The following is a 21,249-nucleotide window of genomic DNA, read 5'->3' as shown; positions in this document are numbered from 1 at the left end:
TCTCTTCCTTTCCATGCCTCAGGGCTTCTGCTGGCATTTTGGCTGCCATTTTCTATTTCCCCTACCCAGACCCTGTTTCTCTCTGGCGAGCTTCTCGGACATTCGTAGAATCAAAACCCACCATTTTAAAAGAGCATTTAATGCTAAAGCCTACAGGAGAAGGCCTTGAGGCTTTTTGCCCTGGGGCTCAGCTTGGGAGTTTGCCAGGAGCACTCAGTGCGAGGCCTGAGCGAACCTGGAAATAGGAGGCAGCTTACACTCAAGGAGTGTTTAAGACCAAGGGGGCCAAGAGCCCATGGAAAAATAATCCTGTTTTCCTCCCATTGTGTGGAAAAATTCTCAGGAGCATGTAGCATGGCGTCTCTGGGAGCAACCCCAAGTGGGACGGAGGTGCAGCTGCCCTCTGGTGATGGTGTGCGTGTGGATCCTTCTTCCTGTGCGGATGAAGAACTGTCACCTGCCTAATCAGTAAACAAAGATGTTGTGACCTGTGACCTTCAAACCACAGGCCACTGCAGCTGCCCCAGATTGTGCACCCTGAGGGGATTCAAGGTGGCAAAAAAAAAAAGGTATTAGCTCTAGATAGTTACAGCACATATCAAAAGAATGATTTCAGTAAGTTCAGACTCTTGCACCTTCCCATTCATAGAAAAGTGTTAAATTCATTAACTTTAAAGGTATACTTTTTCTTTAATTAACAGTAATCTTTTGATATTTGGACTACCCAGATTTTGTTGCAAATATTCCCATTTATTCTGGTCCCTCTCTTATCTGAGAGCACTGCTCCCAGGCTTAAACCCTCAGCAAATCCACTGACTAAAACATAATTCTGCACATTTAGGTTGTGCATTTTTTTTCTATTTCAACACTTGTTTAAAAACCCCTGCTCCTTGAGATTTCCTCCAAAAATAAACCACAGGCACCCAAGCACTCATCTCCAGTTGTACTCTAAGGAGAAGCTCAATAATGATAATGAAAGAGAAGAATTAAAGAAAAATATAGAAAGGCTTGTCAATCCCTCCTGGCCTTCCCTGTAAGGTACTTGTTCATGTTAAAAGTCTAAGCTTGGTCTGCTCACCACACGACAGGCCTATTAACCAAGAGATGAGGTGTTAAGGCAAGGAAAGTGAAAGTGAAGTCGCTCAGTCGTGTCCAACTCTGCAACCCCATGGACTGTAGCCCACCAGGCTCCTCCATCCATGGAATTTTCTAGGCAAGAGTACTGGAATACGACTTTATTCAGAAAGCTGACTGACAGAGAAGATGGAAGACTAATGCCTCAAAATAACCATCCTGTCTGGGTCTGAAAGCCAGGTTCTTTTATAGGACAGAGAGGGGGAGGAGTTGAGGAAGTAAAGACCCTTACCTTGAAAAAACTCTTGGAATGACCAAATGCAAGGAGGGGATGTGTTAACTGCTTCAGGCAATGTGCAGGGCTCCCCAAGGAAGGTCATTATGCATGATTATAATAACAAAAGCAATGGATAACAAAGGTTACAGTCAAAGAAACAGATTCATCATGGAGTCCAGATTTGGTTCTTCCCTGCAACATTCATGTCTTCAGCTCTCTCCGATTTTGACATTGTTCTAGGTATTCCCAGGAGAACACCCTTGGTTCTGTCTGGAGTGAGTGTCTATCTTATCCTGGGGGAATCAAAACTTAAATGCTGTTGTGAATCAGATCCTGTCACCTCTCTGCTCACTATCCCATTGGCTTCCCACTGGACTCAGTATAAAACACAAAGGCACAACCAATGTGGTGTACAAGGCACACCATGATTTAATCTCATCTTACCACTCTCTCACCTGCTCACTCTGCTCCAATCACACTGGCTCATTTTCCGTTCTTAAAACTTAGCAGACACGTTCCTACTTCCGGCCTTTGCATTAATCACACCCTCTGCTGGGAGCGCACACCTGCCCAGGTATTCACAGGACTGATTCCTTCTCAGCATTCTGCTGCTGCTGCTGCGGCTGCTAAGTCACTTCAGTCGTGTCTGACTGTGTGACCCCACAGACAGCAGCCCACCAGGATCCTCTGTCCCTGGGATTCTCCAGGCAAGAATACTGGACTGGGTTGCCATTTCCTTCTCCAATGCATGCATGCATGCTAAGTCGCTTCAGTCATGTCCAACTCTGTGTGACCCTATGGACAGCAGCGACTAGGCTCCTCTGTCCACAGGATTCTCCAGGTAAGAATACTGGAGTGGGTTGCCATTTCCTTCTCCAAGTCTCAGCTTTCTAGCTCAGATGAAACACAGACTCTAGAGAGGCTTTATTCTATTGCTAATCCAAAGTTACATCCCTCCCTAAGCCACACTCTCTCAATCTTTAGGGTCCTCATGGTCCCTCATACAATCACTGCAGGTACTCAAAAAGTGTTTCCTGGGACCTGCCTGGTGGTCCAGTGGCTAGAAATTCATGCTCCCAATGAAGGGGGCTCAAGTTCAATCCCTAGTAGGGGAATGAGATTCCACATGCCACAACTAAAAGATCCTGCATTTCTCAACTAAGACCTGGTGCAGCCAAATAAATAAATATTTTTAAAAAAATTACTTCCTGAAAGGATGAATTAATGAACAATGAAACCTCTAACAAGTTGTGAAGTCTGCACGTGTTTAGTGGTACTTTGATTAATTCACTTATTATTTATTCCAAGCCATTTCCTGACTTTGATTCTTGGGATGCAAGAGGCCTTGGGGTCAAAAGCTGTAATTTTAGAAGTCTGTCCACGTACTAGATAAGGTATGTAAAGCTAATGTCTATAAAAACCAACCCCCAGATCTCATGGGTAAGCACATTAAAGGTTGCTTTCTCATTGTGTCACGATTCAGGGCAGGACAGCTGTGGGGTAGAAAGGAATTCTGTTTCCTGAAATTGTCTGGGCATCCCAGGATCCTTCCTTTTAGTGTGTCAACTCCCAGGGCCTCAGGATTGGGCACCAGATCTTCTGCATCCAGAAGGCAAATGAGGGTAAAGAAGGTCGGGAAAGTAGTGGAGGCACCTTGCATGGCACCTTATATAGTAACAGCAAAAAACACTTCCACCCTCATTCCACTAGCCAGAACTCAGCCTCCTCCTCTCCCCACCATAATCCTCCAGCAGGGGAGGCTATAGTTGTTGTTCAGTTGCTCAATCAAATTTGACTCTTTACGATCCCACAGACTGCAGCATGCCAGGCTTCCTTGTCCTTCATTATCTCCCTGAGTTTGCTCAAACTCATGTCCATTGAGTTGGTGATGCCATCCAACCAGCTCATCCTCTATCGTCCCCTTCTCCTCCTGCCTTCAATCTTTCCCAGCATCAGGGTCTTTTCTAAGGAGTCAGTTCTTTGCATCAGGTGGCCAAAGTATTGGAGCTTCAGCTTCAGCATCAGTCCTTCCAATGAATATTCAGGATTGATTTCCTTTAGGACTATCTAGTTTGATCTCCTTGCAGTCCAAGGGATTCTTCTCCAGCACCATACTTTGAAAGTGTCAGTTCTTCAGCATTCATCCTTCTTTATGGTCCAACTCTCACGTCCATAAATGGCTTCTGGAAAAACCATAGCTTTGACTATACCAGACCTTTGTCAATAAAGTGATGTCTCTGCTTTTTAATGTGCTGTCCAGTTTTGTCATAGCTTTCCTTCCAAGAAGCAAACATCTTTTAATTTCATGCTTGCAGTAACTGGCCTCAGTGATTTTGGGAGCCCAAGAAAGTCTGTCACTATTGCCATTGTTTCCCCATCTATTTATCATGAAGTGATGGGACTGGATGCCATGATATTAGTTTTCTGAATGTTGAGTTTTAAGCCAGTTTTTTCATTCTCCTCTTTCACCCTCATCAAGAGATTCTTTAGTTCCTCTTCACTTTCTGCCATTAGAGTGGTAGCACTTGTGTATTTGAGGTTATTGATATGTCTCCCAACAATCTTGATTCCAGCTTGTGCTTCATCCAGCCTGGCATTTTGCATGATGTACTCTGCATATAATTTAAATAAGCAAGGTATCGATATACAGCCTTGATGTACTCTTTTCCCAATTTTGAACAGGTCTGCTGTTCCATGTCCACCTCTAACTGTTGCTTCTTTAGTTTCTCAGGAGGTAGGTAAGACGATCTGGTATTCCTACCCTTCTAAATATTTTCCACAGTTTGTTATAATCCACAGTCAAAGGCTTTAGTATACTCAGTGAAGCAGAAGTAGATTCTTTTCTGGAATTCTCTTGATTTCTCTATGATCCAACACAATTTGATCTCTTGTTCCTCTGCCTTTTCTAAACCCAGCTTGTACATCTGGAAGTTCTTGGTTCACGTACTGTTGAAGGGGAAGTTGAACACAGAATTTCTCTGTGTGCCATCCAGGAGGTAAAAGAAACAGGCTTTGGTGAAGAGAGTCCCTCAGCCTTCAGATGATGACATTTGTAAATATCAGACTGGATCAGTCTTCCCTCTCAAGTACACATTTGCAGGCTGAAGCACCACTGAGGTCTGCGGCTGCTGAGAAGATGCAAACTTGAGATGGAAACATAAATAAATCCTCTCCCATCCCCATCTATGGTCAACACATCCCACTGACAGCCTAACCAGAAGCCAGCTAATAAGGGGCTGTGGCAAACATAGCATATAGACATCTACCTCAGATCATAGTTTAGAGGAGAGCAGGATGGGCTTGGAGATGATAATCAACAGATGAATAACCAGCAGAGTGTGAAGTTTACTCACTGAACAGAAATGACCAGAACCTGCAAATCTCAGGTTACCCCATTGGATATTTTTCTAAGGCCTTTTCCAAGGATCCCTCCTCTGAGGGAACAGTCATCAGGAATCCATCCACATATTCAGGACAAAAAATACAAGAAGTGTTACAGTATTTGGAAGAAACTTCCTGACCACCCGGAAAGGCCATTAAACAACAAATCAAAACAATTAGAGAGCAGTTAAGCAAAGAAATGTCCAGTCCTTAGTGCAACAGACAGAACAATGGCCTCATATGCTTATTTGGCTGGGAAGCTGGACTCTAGGCATTTGCAAGCGGGGTGAAGGAATTAAACTAGCCGCACAAGAGGATGAGAGTAGCTATGCAGTTCTTTAGCCCTGGGACTTGTAGTCTTGAAGGCTATTGAAATACGTAATACAAAATGAGGCCAAGGCTCATTCATACACATAAAGCCAGAATAATAGGGAGGATCTTTGGACAGCGCTTGGATATTTGGACAGGGGAGTCTTTTCATGCAGAATGAAGGTCCCCTCTATCTTCAACCTTGCCATCCTGAGCCTGTGGCTTCTGCCTTCAAAGTCACAGAAAGGTTGTTGAAGCTCCATCCATCATTTCTACGTTCTTGGCAGCAGGAAGAGGGGGAGGACGGAAAGGCAAAAAAGCAAGTCTCCCACCTGTGTCAGCTCCCAACTGGGATCCTTCTTGAACATCCCACAGAACACTACTTAAAACTCACTGGTCACCAGTTGGTCAGCTGGCCATATTTAACATTGTGGGAGGAAGGGAAATGCAGTGTTTTAGCAAAGTACACTACCACCTCAAATAAGACTGGGGTTCTGTTATTCAGAATGGAGGAACTGGTATTAGGTAGGTGCTAAGGTTTTGGCGAGTCAGGGAAAAGACTCAGTTTTTTTTCTTGATCACCAGGTGCCTCACCCTTAGCTCCACCCTCACCCTTTGTGAGGGATCAGAAGGCACCACTCCCGGAGCCTGTCCGCTGTATCCTAAGACATCCTTTACCCAAGGTAGGTGAATGCCTCGCACAGGGGCTAAGGGGACTTCTGGTTTCTGCTGGCCCGCTCATTGGCCATGGATCACCCAACCACTTCAGAAATTAGCAAAATTCATTCCAGACCTCAGAGCCAGCAGGTATTAAGTTACTGACACTGCTTGAGTTGATCAGCAACAACTTAGCATTGTGAATAATTAACTCTCATATGAATAACATCAATAGTCATCTTTCACTGAGTGTTGACTTTGTGCCAAGCACTGTGCCAGGCATTTTACCCCCAGAGGCTTGTTGCAGAATATTAAATATGGTAATGCATGTCAGTCACAGAAGAGGTTTAGGCTAGTTTCTTATTCAATATTATCCTGTTAGCAAGTGACAGGGAGAAGGCAATGGCACCCCACTCCAGTACTCTTGCCTGGAAAATCCCGTGGACAGAGGAGCCTGGTAGGCTGCAGTCCATGGGGTCGCTAAGAGTCAGACACGACTGAGCGACTTCACTTTCACTTTTCAGTTTCAGGCACTGGAGAAGGAAATGGCAACCCACTCCAGTGCTCTTGCCTGGAGAATCCCAGGGACAGAGGAGCCTGGTAGGAGGCCGTCTATGGGGCCGCACAGAGTCGGACACGACTGAAGCGACTCAGCAGCAGCAGCAGCAGCAGCAGCAAGTGACAGAACTAGGATTAAACCCAGGTCTTCTGGCTCCAACTCCCATGATCTTTCTAGCAACTCCCAGTTGGTTGAAGCTAAGTCATGTGTCAAACCTTTATATCAGTTACAACATAGGTTCTTGGTTGGAGCACAGACCAAGCAAGAGTGGTTTAGATTAGTTCTGATTCAAGTCCAAGTCCAAGTAGAGAGTGGCCCTAGCAGCAGGTGGGAGCTGGTAGCAGTGCTCTGGCCCACACAGTAGTAGAGGGACCCAGACACTTTCCACCTTGAAGATCTGGCATCTTCTGGTGTGGGAGCAGGTCATCGAGAGGACATGCCTGCCAGATGACTCATGAGGTGGGCCCAAACAACTGGAAACTTCTCACCTCCCCACTCATCCTTAGTATGTACATTCTGTCTACCATTCCTGCCCTTGGCCATTTCAAGGATGCAGGCTTGAAAGAATAATACTAAAAAGGAAAGAAAGAAAAGACATCTCTACCCAAAATTTTCAATCAAGAATTAATCACTATTATTTTTTTGAGTCTGACAGTGACCCATCAACAAGAGAACTTTAAGAATGATGTCTTGTTATCTTAACCTGTTGTTTTACACATACTGAAGTGTTGGGAGTAATCTTCCTCTTGAGGCTCACAGTGTACAATGATCTGCACAATGTAAGCACAACTGGGTGACGGACTCTGGAATCAAACACGTATCTTTCTGGTTCCAGATATACTTACAACTTTCCCCCGAAGACTCACATGTCAACTTCAGGGTCAAAATTACCTTATTTGATACATAACATCACTCTCACTCTAATCTTCAAATTCACAGGTCTTCCTTTCACATTGCGCTGTTCATACAACACATGTGGATTCTGCTTCACAGAGGTTTCCACATCCTGGTGCATTCACACCCTTTGCTATTTATGTCCTCAGACCTGCGGCATGACTCCCCGCCGCCTCCCCCTACCCCGTCTCTCATTCAGCTGTGACATACTCTTTTATTTTGGGGCCAGAGATCTTCACCAGTTCATCTCTGATTAAAATACGTCACTAAAAATAGCTGGATGCCCAGGAGAAGAAAGGTGAGAGAGAACCCAGGGTGGAGCAAATGAGTGTCAGTGGTATCCTTTTGAACACACGTGAGGCAACTATTTTAGAGGTTTCCTTTCATCCCCAAATAAGATAGAGAACCCAGAGCTTCACAAGTGGGGAGTACACCTGCCAAGCCCCATCTTGATCGATTGAGTGAAGGGGGTGAGAGGGAAGAGATAGTTTCCAAATTCACTGTCTTAACTAAGAATGTTGTGTTATCCCACAGCCAGCCACATCCAAACAGCAGCAAAGCAGAGACACAGACGATAAAGGAAAAGCAAAGTCACACTCTTCAATTTCACTCTGATTTTTACAACCAAAAAACTAGAGACAATTGTTTTATTTCAGCTGACATTTAAGTTTGGGGTCACTTTCAAAATGTAAATGTGCTCTGGGCGCCGTTCTCAGTACTTGACAAACAATTCCTTTAATTTGCAAAGCAATCTTGCAAGGGAAGGACTATTATTGTCCTAACCTTAAAACAAAATCGAGAAACAGAGAGGTTAAGATAACTGGCTAAGTTATAGTAGTTGGTGGGTAAGATGGGAGACACATCCAGGCATTGTCTCCAGAGTCTCTGGGTGAAATCACTGCTCTACACAGCCTCTGAACTCTCACCCTAGCTTGGTTTTTTAAATACCCTGAGTGGCTCTTTTGTCCATTGTAACAGGTGTTGACAAACCACAAGCCTGTGGGCCAATCCCTGTCCACTGCTTGTTTTTGTAAATAAGGTTTTACTTGAATACAGCTTCATGCATCATTTTATGTCTGATCTGTGGCTATTCTTGCCATGCAAAGACTGATTCAGGTAGCTACAACCCAGACTGTATGGCCTGCAAAACCTAATATATTTAGTAACAGGCCCTTCACAGAAAAAAGTTTGCTGACCCCTAAATTATTGACTTGTCAGGCATTCCTCTGATCGCAGGTTTCTTGATTATGCTATTAAATCATAATGCAGTAAATTCTATAACACAGTGATCCCCAACCATTTTGGCACCAGGGACTTGTTTCATGGAAGACAGTTTTTCTGTGGACCATGGGGTTGAGGGGATTGGTTTCGGGACATTACATTTACTATGGCCTTTATTTCTACTATTATTATATCAGCTCCACCTCAGATCATCAGGCATTAGATTCCAGAGGTTGGGGACCCCTGCTATAACCAATCCACCCAAAGCCTTAGCTCATAGTGATGAACTCGCAGGTTTGACCTCCAGAAACTGCAACTGTGCAGAAGACGCCTGGGAACCTAGGAATCAGCAAAAATATTCTCAGAACTCCACTGAAGGAAAAAGATACCAACAAATGCTCCGTAAAAAAAGACACAGAAGTCATCTTGGGCTTTTACTTGGGGGAAGGTTTCAGAAGTAGGAGGAGAGACAGAAATATACAGAGAGGAGAAGCAGAGCAAGAGGCAACTCTTTTAACACCTAGCAACAGACATCCTGCAGTTAGAGACCCAGGTTCAAATTACAGCTCCACCACTCACTACTAGTTTTTTAAAGCTCAGTTTTCTCCCCCTAAATGGAAGGAATAATCTCATTTCTTGGTGGGGGTAGGGAGTCAGGCAGATTAACCAAGACTATAATGTATATGACATTCTTAGCACCCTGCCTGGGATTTGCTAACTACCCAGAGGAGCTCTATTGTTAGGAATAATGACAACTACAAAAGAATAAAAATATGTGATTATTTATACAAAGTCACTCAGCCCAATGCAAGTCTGCTGTCAAACAGTAACAGGATGATGGCAAGGGACGAAACTGGATGTTTATCATGAGAAGCCCAAGTCAAGGAAAGTTGTATCCACATTTGCAGACTCCATGTAAAAAAGTAAAGTACGTGTCACGTTTCCATCAGAAACAGTTCAAGCAAAAATATAATGTAGGTGGGCAGAGGTAAGCTGTAATCACCTGGAAAAATCACTTCAATGAAACAGATGTCTTATTCCTTGACAATGCTGTGGGGTGGAAGTTCGCACTGTGTACTCTGAAAGAAGGCAGTTAACATTTCCACCTTTTATTATCGAGTGAAAGAATCTATCCAATAGAATGAACATTTGCTAACAAAATACCAATTTTTAAATACCCTTTTTTCACAGCTTTCCTCTGATATCTGGAAAAGACCAATGATAGTCCACCCCTACGTTTTCCAAGTGTAATCAAGCTCAGCGCTAGAGAGTGCACCAAGAACCACTCATGGCTCGGACTGTTTAAAGCAGTCGCATCATTGTGAAAATACTTTCTTACTCTTAATTTGTTTGCGACAAACTCTTGACCCCTAGTAAACTGGACAGCCCATTCTTCTAGGCAGTGAAAGTATAGCGAGAGTGGGCACAGGGAAGTATATACAACAGTGTGTTTCTTTTTTTTCCTCTCTTCAAAATACAAATTGAATTAATTTAACACAGTTGGAGCAAATTACCATGATATGTCCTCAATTTGTGTCTTACGGCCGCATTGGGACTGGGCTTTCTGGTCCCAGTCTAAGGGCACATGGTTTTTATTACTTAATCAGGATCCTGCATTTCAACTTGCAGGTTTAAATGGATGCAATCACTTCATTGGTGGTGGCCTCAAATACCCTTAACTTTCCTGATTTATCAAAGAAGTCACACTATCTTAATGTTTCAAGATATGTTTAAAACTGAAAGGTCACTTGATAGGAGAAGTTACACTGAAGATCATTTTTACCGCACAGCAAATAACATTACTGAAATGTTCCACCAACCAACACACTAGAGATAAAGAAGCTCTTTTAAAGGCATTTATCTGTTAAAAAGAATACATTTGAATCAGTTCTGTTGAGATGGATGAAACTGGAGCCGATTATACAGAGTGAAGTAAGCCAGAAAGAAAAACATCAATACAGTATACTAACACATATATATAGAATTTAGAAAGATGGCAATGATGACCCTGTATGCAAGACAGCAAAAAAAACACAGATGTGTATAGCGGACTTTTGGACTCAGAGGGAGAGGGAGAGGGTGGGATGATTTGGGAGAATGGCATTGAAACATGTATACTATCACGTAAGAATTGAATCACCAGTCTATGTCCGATGCAGGATACAGCATGCTTGGGGCTGGTGCACGGGGATGACCCAGAGGGATGTTGTGGGGAGGGAGATGGGAGGGGGGTTCATGTTTGGGATCACATGTACACCTGTGGTGGATTCATGTCAATGTATGGCAAAACCAATACAGTATTGTAAAGTAAAATAAAGTAAAAATTAAAATAAAAAAAAATAAAGGCATTTATCTAAGACTTTAAAAAAATTATAGTTAATTTACAATAGTATATTAGTTTCAGGTGTACAACACAGTGATTCAATATTTTTATAGCTTATATTCCATTTAAAAGATAGAAAATACTGGCTATATTCCCTTGGCTGTACAATATATCCTTGTAGCTTCTCTGTGTTATACATAGTAGTTTGTATCTCTTAATTCTCTACATTCATCATGTCTCTCCTCCATCCCTCTGAACACAAGGAGGTGTTCTCTGAGCCCTTTTAGAAGTTTTAATGCAAGAAGAGTGCAATGGCTGTGGATAAAGTGCAAATCTTTAATAAGATTTGAAGTCTGAGCACACGTCTGGTGGTTCATAATGTAAATATCATCCCCCACTTGAGAAATCAGAGATGTAATTAACATGGCTAAGGTCAGTATGCTGCTGAGATGGGATCAGAACTCAGCCTTTCAGACTCTCCACCCAGGATCACAACTCTTTCTCCCCAGCTCCGCCCTCATCTAGCAGAACCCTGCTGGAGTATTACACTTGGATGAACCAGGGCCAGAACTGGCTCTGTGATCTGGGACTCCCATTCAGGTCACATATGGTCCCCCTGCTCTTTGGTGAGGACTGAATTGATGGCTAGGCTCAGTCAGGTGCAACAAGGGAAGCCAGAAAACAATCCTCGGGCCTCATCCATTGTCAGGTTCCCTACCAACGCTGTCGGCTGTTATAAGCACCAGCTGGAAGATGGATGCTGGTATTCCAGAAAGACCTTTTGAAAATCAGGAGAGGCAGTGATGGGCCCCATGCTGTGGCAGAGGCATAATTATTTCCAATAACTGTCTCTCTGGGCTACTTGGTACTTCCTAAGGAAAGTGCCTCCTTGTTGCAACAAAACATTCTGTGTCTATTTGCAGAAGAAAGGGGTAGGGCAAGGGGGCAGTTTTGAACCCATTTCTCATGGAAGGTCACAATGCTAAAAACTGCAGTCTGGTCATGGCTTATTCAGCAAAGCAGAAATATAATCATCTCTGGCTGAGGGTTCAGGGTCTGTTTTCGGGGGCAATATTCTCATCTGAAACAAGATGAGCCGTTAGCATCTCTGATGAGGTATGCTCTCTGGAGAGAGAGCTGAGCCTCTCTGGCTGTGACTGTCAGGGATAACATAAAGCAGAGTCACTTGCAGCATGTCGTCCAAGAACACAGACCCAGCTGACTCTGAATTCCAGGTCTGTCACTAACCAGCTGTGTTTCTGAACAAGGGTGCAGCCCCTCCAAGCCTCCCTTTTCACCTCTACAAAGTGTGAGCTATTGTGGCTCATGGTGGAGACAGAATGAAATATATACTGTCTGGAAAGCACGTGGCAAGTAGCTGGCACTGATAGAGACACAGTCAATGCAAACTATCAGGACCAGGCAACAGGGCTTGTTCTTAGAAGACAGAGCTTATTCTAAGTGAATGTTTCAGTGTGTTGATCAGATTGTTACTGAAATTACCACTTTGTAGGTGCAGGCATTATTTTTGGAGTCTTATCTGCTTCTTGCACCCTTCCTCGTGCTCATCAAGCCTGTCTGGGAACTCTCCACTTGCTGCTACAAATCTTTCAGACCAAACCAAAACTCAACCCCCTCCGGCTACCCCACTGCAGCATCTCTGGGGCAGACCATGGTCTCTGTACCTCTCTCTCCTTCTCTGTGTTGCACTTTCTATGGATGGGGGAGTTTACCACCCACCTTCCTTCACATCTTTTCTCCCCAACCAGCTTAAGCTTCTAAGAAATAGGATTCCCTTACATTTCTCTATGGTTTTTGTTTTTTGAAAAATAGTTGATGTATGATATGTTGGAGAAGACTCTTGAGAGTCCCTTGGACTGCAAGGAGATCAAACCAGTCCATCCTAAAGGAAATCAGTCCCGAACATTCACTGGAAGGACTGATGCTGAAGCTGAAACTCCAATACTTTGGCCATCTGATGCGAAGAATGGACTCACTGGAAAAGACCCTGATGCTGGGAAAGATTGAAGGTGGGAGGAGAAGGCAACGACAGAGGATGAGATGGTTGGATGGCATCACCGACTCAATGGACCTGAGTTTGAGTAAACTCCAGGAGTTGGTTATGGACAGGGAGGTGTGGCATGCTGCAGTCCATGCAATCCACAGGGTCTCAAAGAGTGGGATACGACTGAGCGACTAAACTGAACTGAATATAAGTTACAGATGTACAATATAGTTATCCACAATTTTTCAAAAGTATGGTCTATTTATAGTTATCATAAAATATTGACTATATTCCCTGTGTTGTACAATATAGCCTTGTAGCCTATTTATTGTACACCTAATGGTTTGGCCTCTTAATCTTCTACCCCTATTTTGAGCCCCCCCTCCTTCCCTCTCCCCACTGGTCACCATTAATGTGTTCTCTATGTCTATAAGTCTGTTTCTTTCTGTTATATTCACCAATTTGTTTTATTTTTTATATTCTACATGTAAGCGATATCATGCATATTTGTCTCTTTTGAACTTACTTCATTTAGCATAATACTCTCAAAGTCCACCCATTTTGTTGAAAATGGCAAAATTCCATTCTGTTTTTATGACTGAGTAGTAGTATTCCATTGTGTGTACGTGTGTGTATATATACATGTGAAGGAAAAAGCTAACCCAATACATCACATCTTCTTTATCCATTCATCTGTTGAGGGACAAATAATGCTGCTATGAACGTTGGGGTACATTCAGTTCAGTTCAGTCACTCAGTCGTGTCCGACTCTTTGCGACCCCATGGACTGCAGCACACCAGGCTTCCCTGTCCATCGCCAACTCCTGGAGCTTGCTCAAACTCACGTCCATCGAGTTGGTGATGCCATCCAACCATCTCATCCTCTGTTGCCCCTTCTCCTCCTGCCTTCAGTGGGTGCATGTATCTTTTCAAATTAGTATTTTTGTTTCTTTCAGATATATACCTGGGGTGGAACTGCTGGGTCATATGGTAGTATTATTTTTAGTTTAGTTTTTTTTTTTTTTAGAAACCTATAGACTGTTTCCCATAGTAGTTGTATCAATTTGTATTCAAGGGGGTTCCCTTTTCTCCACATCCTTGCCAACATTTGTCACTTGAAGATTTTTTGACAATAGCCTTTTTGACAAGTGTGAGGTGGTATTTCATTATACCTTACATTTCTTTGAATCCTCCTCAACACTCAGCATGTGTCAAAGAATATTCTAGGTTCTCTGATCCCTTCCTAGGTGAAGTATGGTCCACAGACCAGCCCCACTGGCATCACCAGGGAGCCTGTTGGAAATCCAGAAACTCAGAATCCAACCCAGATCTACTTAATCACAATCTGATTCCCAACTAAGTCTTATGCAGAGAGTTGGACAAACATTGCTCTAATCCAGCATTTCCCAGACTTCAGTCATTCACATCTTCCTTTTTATAGCTTTTGCCATTTTCCAGTACTACCCACCCTATGTTTCACCTAATATATATTTTTAAGTGATTTTACATTGACACTGTCTTGCTAGCCTCACCCTAAGCAATAATATTGTCTGTTAATAATTTATTAGGCAAGGCATGAAGAAATTTATTATTTAATACAGTTTGAAGTTCTGAGTGTAAAAACAAATTCTTTTGGCACACATTAAAATAATCACTGAAGTAAAATGATTCTCCATCTATCACCTAAAATTAACCCATATACCCCCAGGAGTTTGGTACCCTAATAAGACAGTACTAGACATTTTGTAGCTGAATTAGAAGACATCTTCCCAACTCCAGATGCAGTGTTCCCAGTTTGTTCCTGCTCTCACCTTGTTGGGTGGATGCATTTGTCCTCAATTTATCAATGGCTGTGGGAGGCAGAAAACCTTGGTTCTGGCCTGCACCACCCTTAAATAACTTGCCAAGTCACATCACATATTGGAGTCATTTTTGAAGGCTGGCTTATCTCAAAACTCCCTTCCAAGTCTAACAATATGACATAATAAATAAGAGCAGAAGCTCTGGAATCAAAAGGACTGGGGGTTGCAAGTAATGGCTTTATTACTTGCTAATTTCATTAAATCTCAGTTTTCCTCATCTGGAAAATGGGAGTAATAACAACAACAAATGGCCATAACATTCAGATCACAAGACTTGTGATAAAGAAAATGATAGCTAAAAAAATTCTTAGACTTAAATGTGGCACACAGTGTTCAATTAAAAAAAATAACTATTACTATTGTTCCTAGCTTCATCAAAGCACAAATAATAGTTAACATTTATGAAATATTTAGTATGTAGCAGGCACAATGAAACACATGGCAGGCATATGAAACAATTTTATTTTATCCTCTATTCACACAATGAGGTAGGAACTCTTATTCTCCCTATTTTAGAGATAAGGAATTAAAGCACAGAAAAAGTTAAGCCACTTTCCTTTATATTTTCACCATGTAAACATGCACACTCTTGCAGAGGTAGATGGATTCTTTACCATTAGCACCAGCTGGGAAGCCCTGGCACGCATTCTTAAATATTATTTAATCTTGCCTGGTAAGAGGAGCTCTTTATAATTTAATCTATTAAAAAGACTCCTAATCATAGCCCCCCAAAACATCCTTTATAGGTAAAGTAACCATATAAGTTATCATTCAAACTGGAGTCACAGACATTAAGCAGGACTGACCGGGGTAAGCCAGCATGATCACCTGACTTCCAGGATCCTCTGCTGGAAGTAAGTATTATTCTCACAGCCAAACACAAATAGGGTCCCCTTCCCACTGGATACTTGCACATAAAGTGACAGAGGACAATTAAAAGCAGCACATCCCCAGGGGTGAAGCGACACTGACTCAGATAAATACCTCTAGGCCGAAGACCTGCCGAGCAGAGAATTTATTCACCTTGGGCCTTAAGGAGATGTACTCTTCATAGAATTTTCTGGAAGACACTACTGAAATAACCATGGCCACCACATTCACACAATACACTGACTAGTAGAACTGCCTCCCAAGATTTGCACATAGGTGCAAAAGAGATTTGGGGTCTGCAATGGGTTTTAAATCAGTATATCTGCCTTTTTTCCCCCCTCAGTGTCACCGGCAAGTATAGACATCACCATCACTTTGACCTGTTCTACATTTTGATCTGCGAATCTTGATACTGACCAAGGTAAAAGTGACAGCTAAAGCTTTCCTTACACACACGAAAAATCATAGCGAAAACCCATCTGCCTGAATATATATCAGCTTGTCCTCCATTATCCTGGGCATCAAAGAGAACAGAAATCAGTCTATGTTGAGTTAGGCACTTGTGCGTGGTGGGGAACATTCATTCGACTTCCCAGCAACAGTATTCACCTGGAGGTCCAGGCCTCCAGCATCCACGGTCCACATGGCCTGCCTGGGACTCCCACTAGGGCAAAGAGTTTCCTTCAGCCAAGCCAACTGGGCCAGTCAGAACTGGTGCTGAGACATTTTGTTCAGCAACTGGAGAAGGAGGGTTTATGCTTTTCCTGCTGGTCTTGAATCTAGAATTGTGTAAACCAGCAACTGCTACTGTGATTGTTACCCAACAGGGAACAAAAAGGAAGGAAGAAAAAGGCAGAATGAAAGATGAAAAAAATTAGATCAGATCCTGAAGTCACTGTTCAACCCTGAGGAAGATGCTCTTGAAATCAGTCTTACTTATGCACCTTTTAGAAAATTCAATCTGTATATATGGGATATATATGTGTGTGTCTATATCCTAATTCTATTTAAATTGGGTGTTTGTCAACTTATGATACAAACACATCCTGTGGCAGTGACTTGCAAACTTTTTCATAGCAAATCATAGTGTGATTTATACTTTATCCGGCAAAGTGTGCACACAGTCTCAGATTCAGGACAGACTCAAAGGTTCATGAAACTACAGAACCTTTATTGACATTAAGATGATGCTGATATTTTCTGTCCTTGTAATACTTAAAAGGAAAATACTGACTGACCTACTAAACTGATTTCCTGAACTTCGTTTTGAAAAACACTGCTTTATAAGATTAGGTTAAAAATGGATTTCACCGGAAAGAATGAGATTTTTTTTTTAAACTGACACAGGCTATTGAGGAAAATAGGTTTGGCTCCTAAACCAAACATCTAGCAACAGAAAATTGCTACTTTACAGTTTCTCTCTGACCACACAGGACACGCACTTAACAGAGAAAAGAATCTTAATGATCGAGATATAAATGAATTACCAAAAAAAAAAAAAAAAGGTAAATGGCTTTTAAAGCAAAACAAAAACCACATCTACAAAGAGAGAAGAGAGATATCTAAGGAAATTAACACCCAAGTGCTGCTGATGAGCTGAGTTACATGACTTATTTATCTATAAGCTAAAGATAATAATTTCAGTGAACCTCAGCAGTCGCTGAGTATTTTAAAATAGTGCCTTCATGATAACATCAGATCTCTAGGGCAGATTTAGGGGGAGGGATGGAGAGAAGGAGGGAGAAAGAGAGAGAAATTCCTTGCAGTATAAGACTGATGCCTTCATTTAAGTGTGTAATGTGTGTAAAATAAAGAGTTCCTGAAGTTTCAGACAATTACTGCAGGCTGGACAAGACAGGACATTTTTGACAGGGGCTGGGGGGGACAGGATATTTTTAACTGTTTTCCATGTACCTTATTTGTATTGTCAGTTAGCCAAAATTTCCTTTTTGTCTGCTCAAAAGCACTGCAGAGTCTTGATTCAGTCTGTGGACTCAAATGGAGAGCTCGGATTCTCAGACTCGCTAGAAACAGAGGCCAGTCAAGTAAACAGTCCTGAGAAAACTGAATTTCCCCTCTGGAGAGGCTGGTGAACTTAACTCTGCCCATACTTTTCCAGCTTGTCAGGCTCATACACAGCTGTCTGCCTGTTTGAGAAGCCATTAACTTTCCCTCCACTAACATGCAAATTGAAAACCATTATTCATTTCCAAACCAAGTGAAGTTTAAGACAATCGCTTGCATGCTCAGAAGAGACTTCCGAGAACTTTTTCCCAGGGATCATGAAAAACAGACCTCACTATAATAGTAGTTTAGGTGGATTTCCATCATCATAGTGTTCAAATGCGTTACACCTGCATTACTGAACTGAAGCAAATGAAGTGTTTAATTAATATCTGGAGATGTCATGAGGAAATGATAAACCTCTTATGTTCAGGAAGTTCTTGGAATTGCATAAATTCTTCTGGCCATCTTTTAGAAAACAATAATAAGCACTGTTCAAAAGCTAAGGGTGAATGTGCGTGTGCATGTGTGTGTGTGTGTCCCCGCATGCATGCACATAAGTGCAGGTACATTTACTCTTTATTTCAAATTTTTCAGATACACAAAAGAAGACTCATAGAGTTATCAATATACCCATCACCTAGTTTATGACATTTAATTTAGAGACCAAATTATACCCTGAGTGTTTACCTTGGTTCAGCCATTCTTTTAAACGTCATTTGATTTAGTCTTATGAATCCATTGTTATTGTGTTGTAATTATTTTTGCTTCATCATTATCAGTGTCACCACAACACAGCCTTTTTAGAGGCACTGTTATGGTTAAGAGCCTGGCATTTGGAAACAGACCTGATGTAAATAAAAAATTATCAGTGTAACTTACAGCGGGTTACTTAACCTCCCTCAAGGGCTCAGCTGACCACTCCGCGGACTGTTTATGATGGCCCCAAACTGCCTATTGGGATGCCTGTCTCATAGTAAATTCTCTGAAGCACCATTCCTAAAGGGTATGTGTGTGCTCAGTCACTAAGACGTGTCCGACTCTTTGTGACCCCATGGATTGTGGCCCGATAGGCTCCTCTGTCCACGCAATTCTCCAGGCAAGAATACTGGAGTGGGTTGCCATTTCCTCTTCCAGGGGATTTTCCCGACCCAGGGATTGAGCCGGGGTCTCCTGCATTGGCAGGAGAGTGTGTTTGGGGGATTAAAGAGCAGTCTGCTGAGGTTAAGTAAGGTGAAGTTGCTTCTCCTCCCCTGCAGAGGTTTGATAGGGAAGCTCCACAGACCCATTCTCTTTACGACAGGAAACAGCATGTCAGGGACTGCGCTAAAATCCTGCACCCAACCTCCAAATGAGTTGACAAGTTCATGGGCAAACACTAGCTAACCTTGAAGGATCAACTACCTTTCCCGAAAGACTGAGGCTGTCAGCACTCCAGGGTCGTTCTGCCCCCTCACCCCCTCTCGCCCCCCCGCCCCCCCCCACCCCCCCCGCCCCCCCCACCCCCCCGCTGCCGTCTGGGTACCACCAGCAAGCAAACCAAGTCGGTTCGCAAAGTTCAGAGGAGTTGGCTCTGGTATGCTTACAAGTCCTAGCAGATCGCAGGAATGTTCACGATAATTATTACCCCACCCAGGAGCGCCCAGCCCAACCCTCTCACATCTGGAAGGAAGCGGCCACACAAAGGAGAACAAGCGAGATCTCCTCCTGCGGCAGCTTTCTCAGATCCGGGGAAGGTTTCAAGCTCTCACCCCTTTTGTGAACAAGACCAGGCACTGCTCGGCAATATCGTTCGGAGCACAGATCATTCAACGCAAAGGAAGAGTTCATCCCCTAGCCCAGATCGAATGGAATTTCCCAAAATATCACCTTTGTTTTTCCCTCCCTAGACAAAAATGAAAAGTGAAATATTCCAGAAAATAGAGAGGGAGCGAACCACACACACACAGCCACTTCAACACAGCAGCAGCTAGGGGCAGACACACCTATTTGAAAAGAGCAGCCAAACCAAACCCTTAGCATCCTCTGCAAACGCAACGGATTTCCCCCTTCCACTCTTTTCGCCGCTTTTTCAAAGTATCTCTGGGCAGAGGGATCTGGGATTCATCAGCATTTCTCCCCACCTCCCACGAACGCGCGGCAACCAAAGCACATGGTCCCTGGCGGCGCGTTTGCAAACCCCACCAGCGCCAACGCCCAGAAACCGCCAAACTTCCTGTCTCCACACTACCAAAGCTACCGAAGCGCCGCCGCGCCAAGTGCCCGAGGGACTCCAGCGGAGGCTGCAGGCAGCCAGGGAGCGGCGGGGCGGGGTTTCCTGCCGGCAGGAGCGCCCGAGACCCGCACCTCCACTGGGGGTCTCCAAACGCGCGCGCTGCGCCCGGGGCGCACGGGAAGCGGCGCCGTGGTGGCGCGTCGCACGGTCGTCCCCCTCAGTGCGCTCCGGGCACCCGGAGCAGTCATCCACCTACCTGCTCTCCCGCTTCCAGCCTCGGGCGCTCGGCGGACTGTCGACCGCTACTTTATTGTCTCGGCTGCTCACCGCGCAGGACCTGGGGACCCGGCTCTGAGCCAGCTCCGCAACTCCGCTCTACGTAGCGCCTTCCTGGGCGGCTGCTTTTTTCCTTCTCCTCTCTGCCCAAGCTCCAGCTCAGCACATGAGCCGCGCAGCCAGACTCCCGGACTCGCAAGGCAGCCAGCGCCGGCCGCATCCCCCGACCCAGGGCTGTTAGTCGCCCCCGCCGCCGCTCGCCGCGCGTCCTCGCTTTGATCCACACTTAACGCTGCGCTCCCGGCCGCCTTCCTCGTGTCCTGTAGTCCTTCCGTCCTGCCTGCCTCCTCTTCGCTGTCAGCCCCGGCTCTGGGCTCCCTCTCCCCAGCTGCCCCCTCCCGCCGCCTCTCCGGGGGCTGGGGCGGCCGCTGCCAATGAGACACGGCTGAGGCGCTGTTCCGGCCCAGTCATTGTATCGGGAGGGGAAGAAGGGGAGAGGGGAGCGAGAGAAGGGAGGGGGCGCCCTCGGCCCCCGCCGCGCGGCTGTGGGCTGGGCTCGTCTTCCCGACAGAGAAAAGGCGCTGGTGCCAAGGGGCGCGGAGCGGTTGGCGCTGCCAGGAGTGGGGAAAAGGGAGGGGGTCGCCAGCCCGCGCCTATCTTCTCTCCCTCCAGCTCTACAGCACTGGGAGGGACTTGATTCCGCTTTCCAGGTTTCAAGCATCCCGACTCGACTGCCCTTAGAATAAAGGGAATAAAACACCGGCGGCTGCAAGAGGCACAAAATCTAGCCAAGGATGGGACTGGGTCCGACTAATGACTTAATTTGAGATTCCAGCAAACTGGTGTTTCGGCTCTTGAAAGAAAGAAACAGAAAGAAGGGAGGGAGTGTACAGAGAAAGAGAAAAGAAAGAAGAGAGAGGATGACACAGAGAAGCAGAGACAGATAAAGAAGAGGGGTGAAAGAGAAAACCTCCCCAATGCCAGGCAGAACAGTTCTGTGATTCAGGAGTGTTTTATTGTGTTTTCTTTACAGATGAAGAAAGGAGAGAGAGGGGTTAATTCAAAATCGCTAATAAGCGGCAGGGCAGGGGTTCCACCTTGATCTGATGCTGAGTGTAGGATGGCAAAGAAAAGAAGAGGAAGAAGGGAGGACCATTGGTGAAGGATCTATTGAGGTTTTCCTATTGTCTCCAAATGAGTTGGCAAGTAGAGCCCTGGAGTACACGGGACAGGGCCAAGAGAAAATATTTCCCAAACAGCTTTAAATGTGTCCCAGTTCCACACCCACTACTCTATACAATATGAATGAATTCATTTTTAAA

General features: G+C 44.3%; 1 protein-coding gene across 4 annotated transcripts in view; it reads right to left on the bottom strand.

Moving 5' to 3' along the window:
* Positions 1-20,414, bottom strand: part of FRMD4B (FERM domain containing 4B) — a 375,185-nt gene extending 354,771 nt beyond the window's left edge. For 3 of the 4 annotated variants that reach the window (XM_069561668.1, XM_069561673.1, XM_069561676.1), the window contains exon 1: positions 19,908-20,414. The gene's annotated coding sequence lies outside the window, so the exon portion shown is untranslated. The remainder of the gene's footprint in view (positions 1-19,907) is intronic. The other variant, XM_069561675.1, reaches the window with a different exon arrangement.
* Positions 20,415-21,249: the final 835 nt, after the last annotated feature.

This window comes from Ovis canadensis, chromosome 19, assembly GCF_042477335.2.
Source record: "Ovis canadensis isolate MfBH-ARS-UI-01 breed Bighorn chromosome 19, ARS-UI_OviCan_v2, whole genome shotgun sequence".
NCBI lineage: Eukaryota > Metazoa > Chordata > Mammalia > Artiodactyla > Bovidae > Ovis > Ovis canadensis.
The sequence above is the reverse complement of the archived record's forward strand: the minus strand, read 5'-3'. Positions and strand labels throughout refer to the sequence as shown.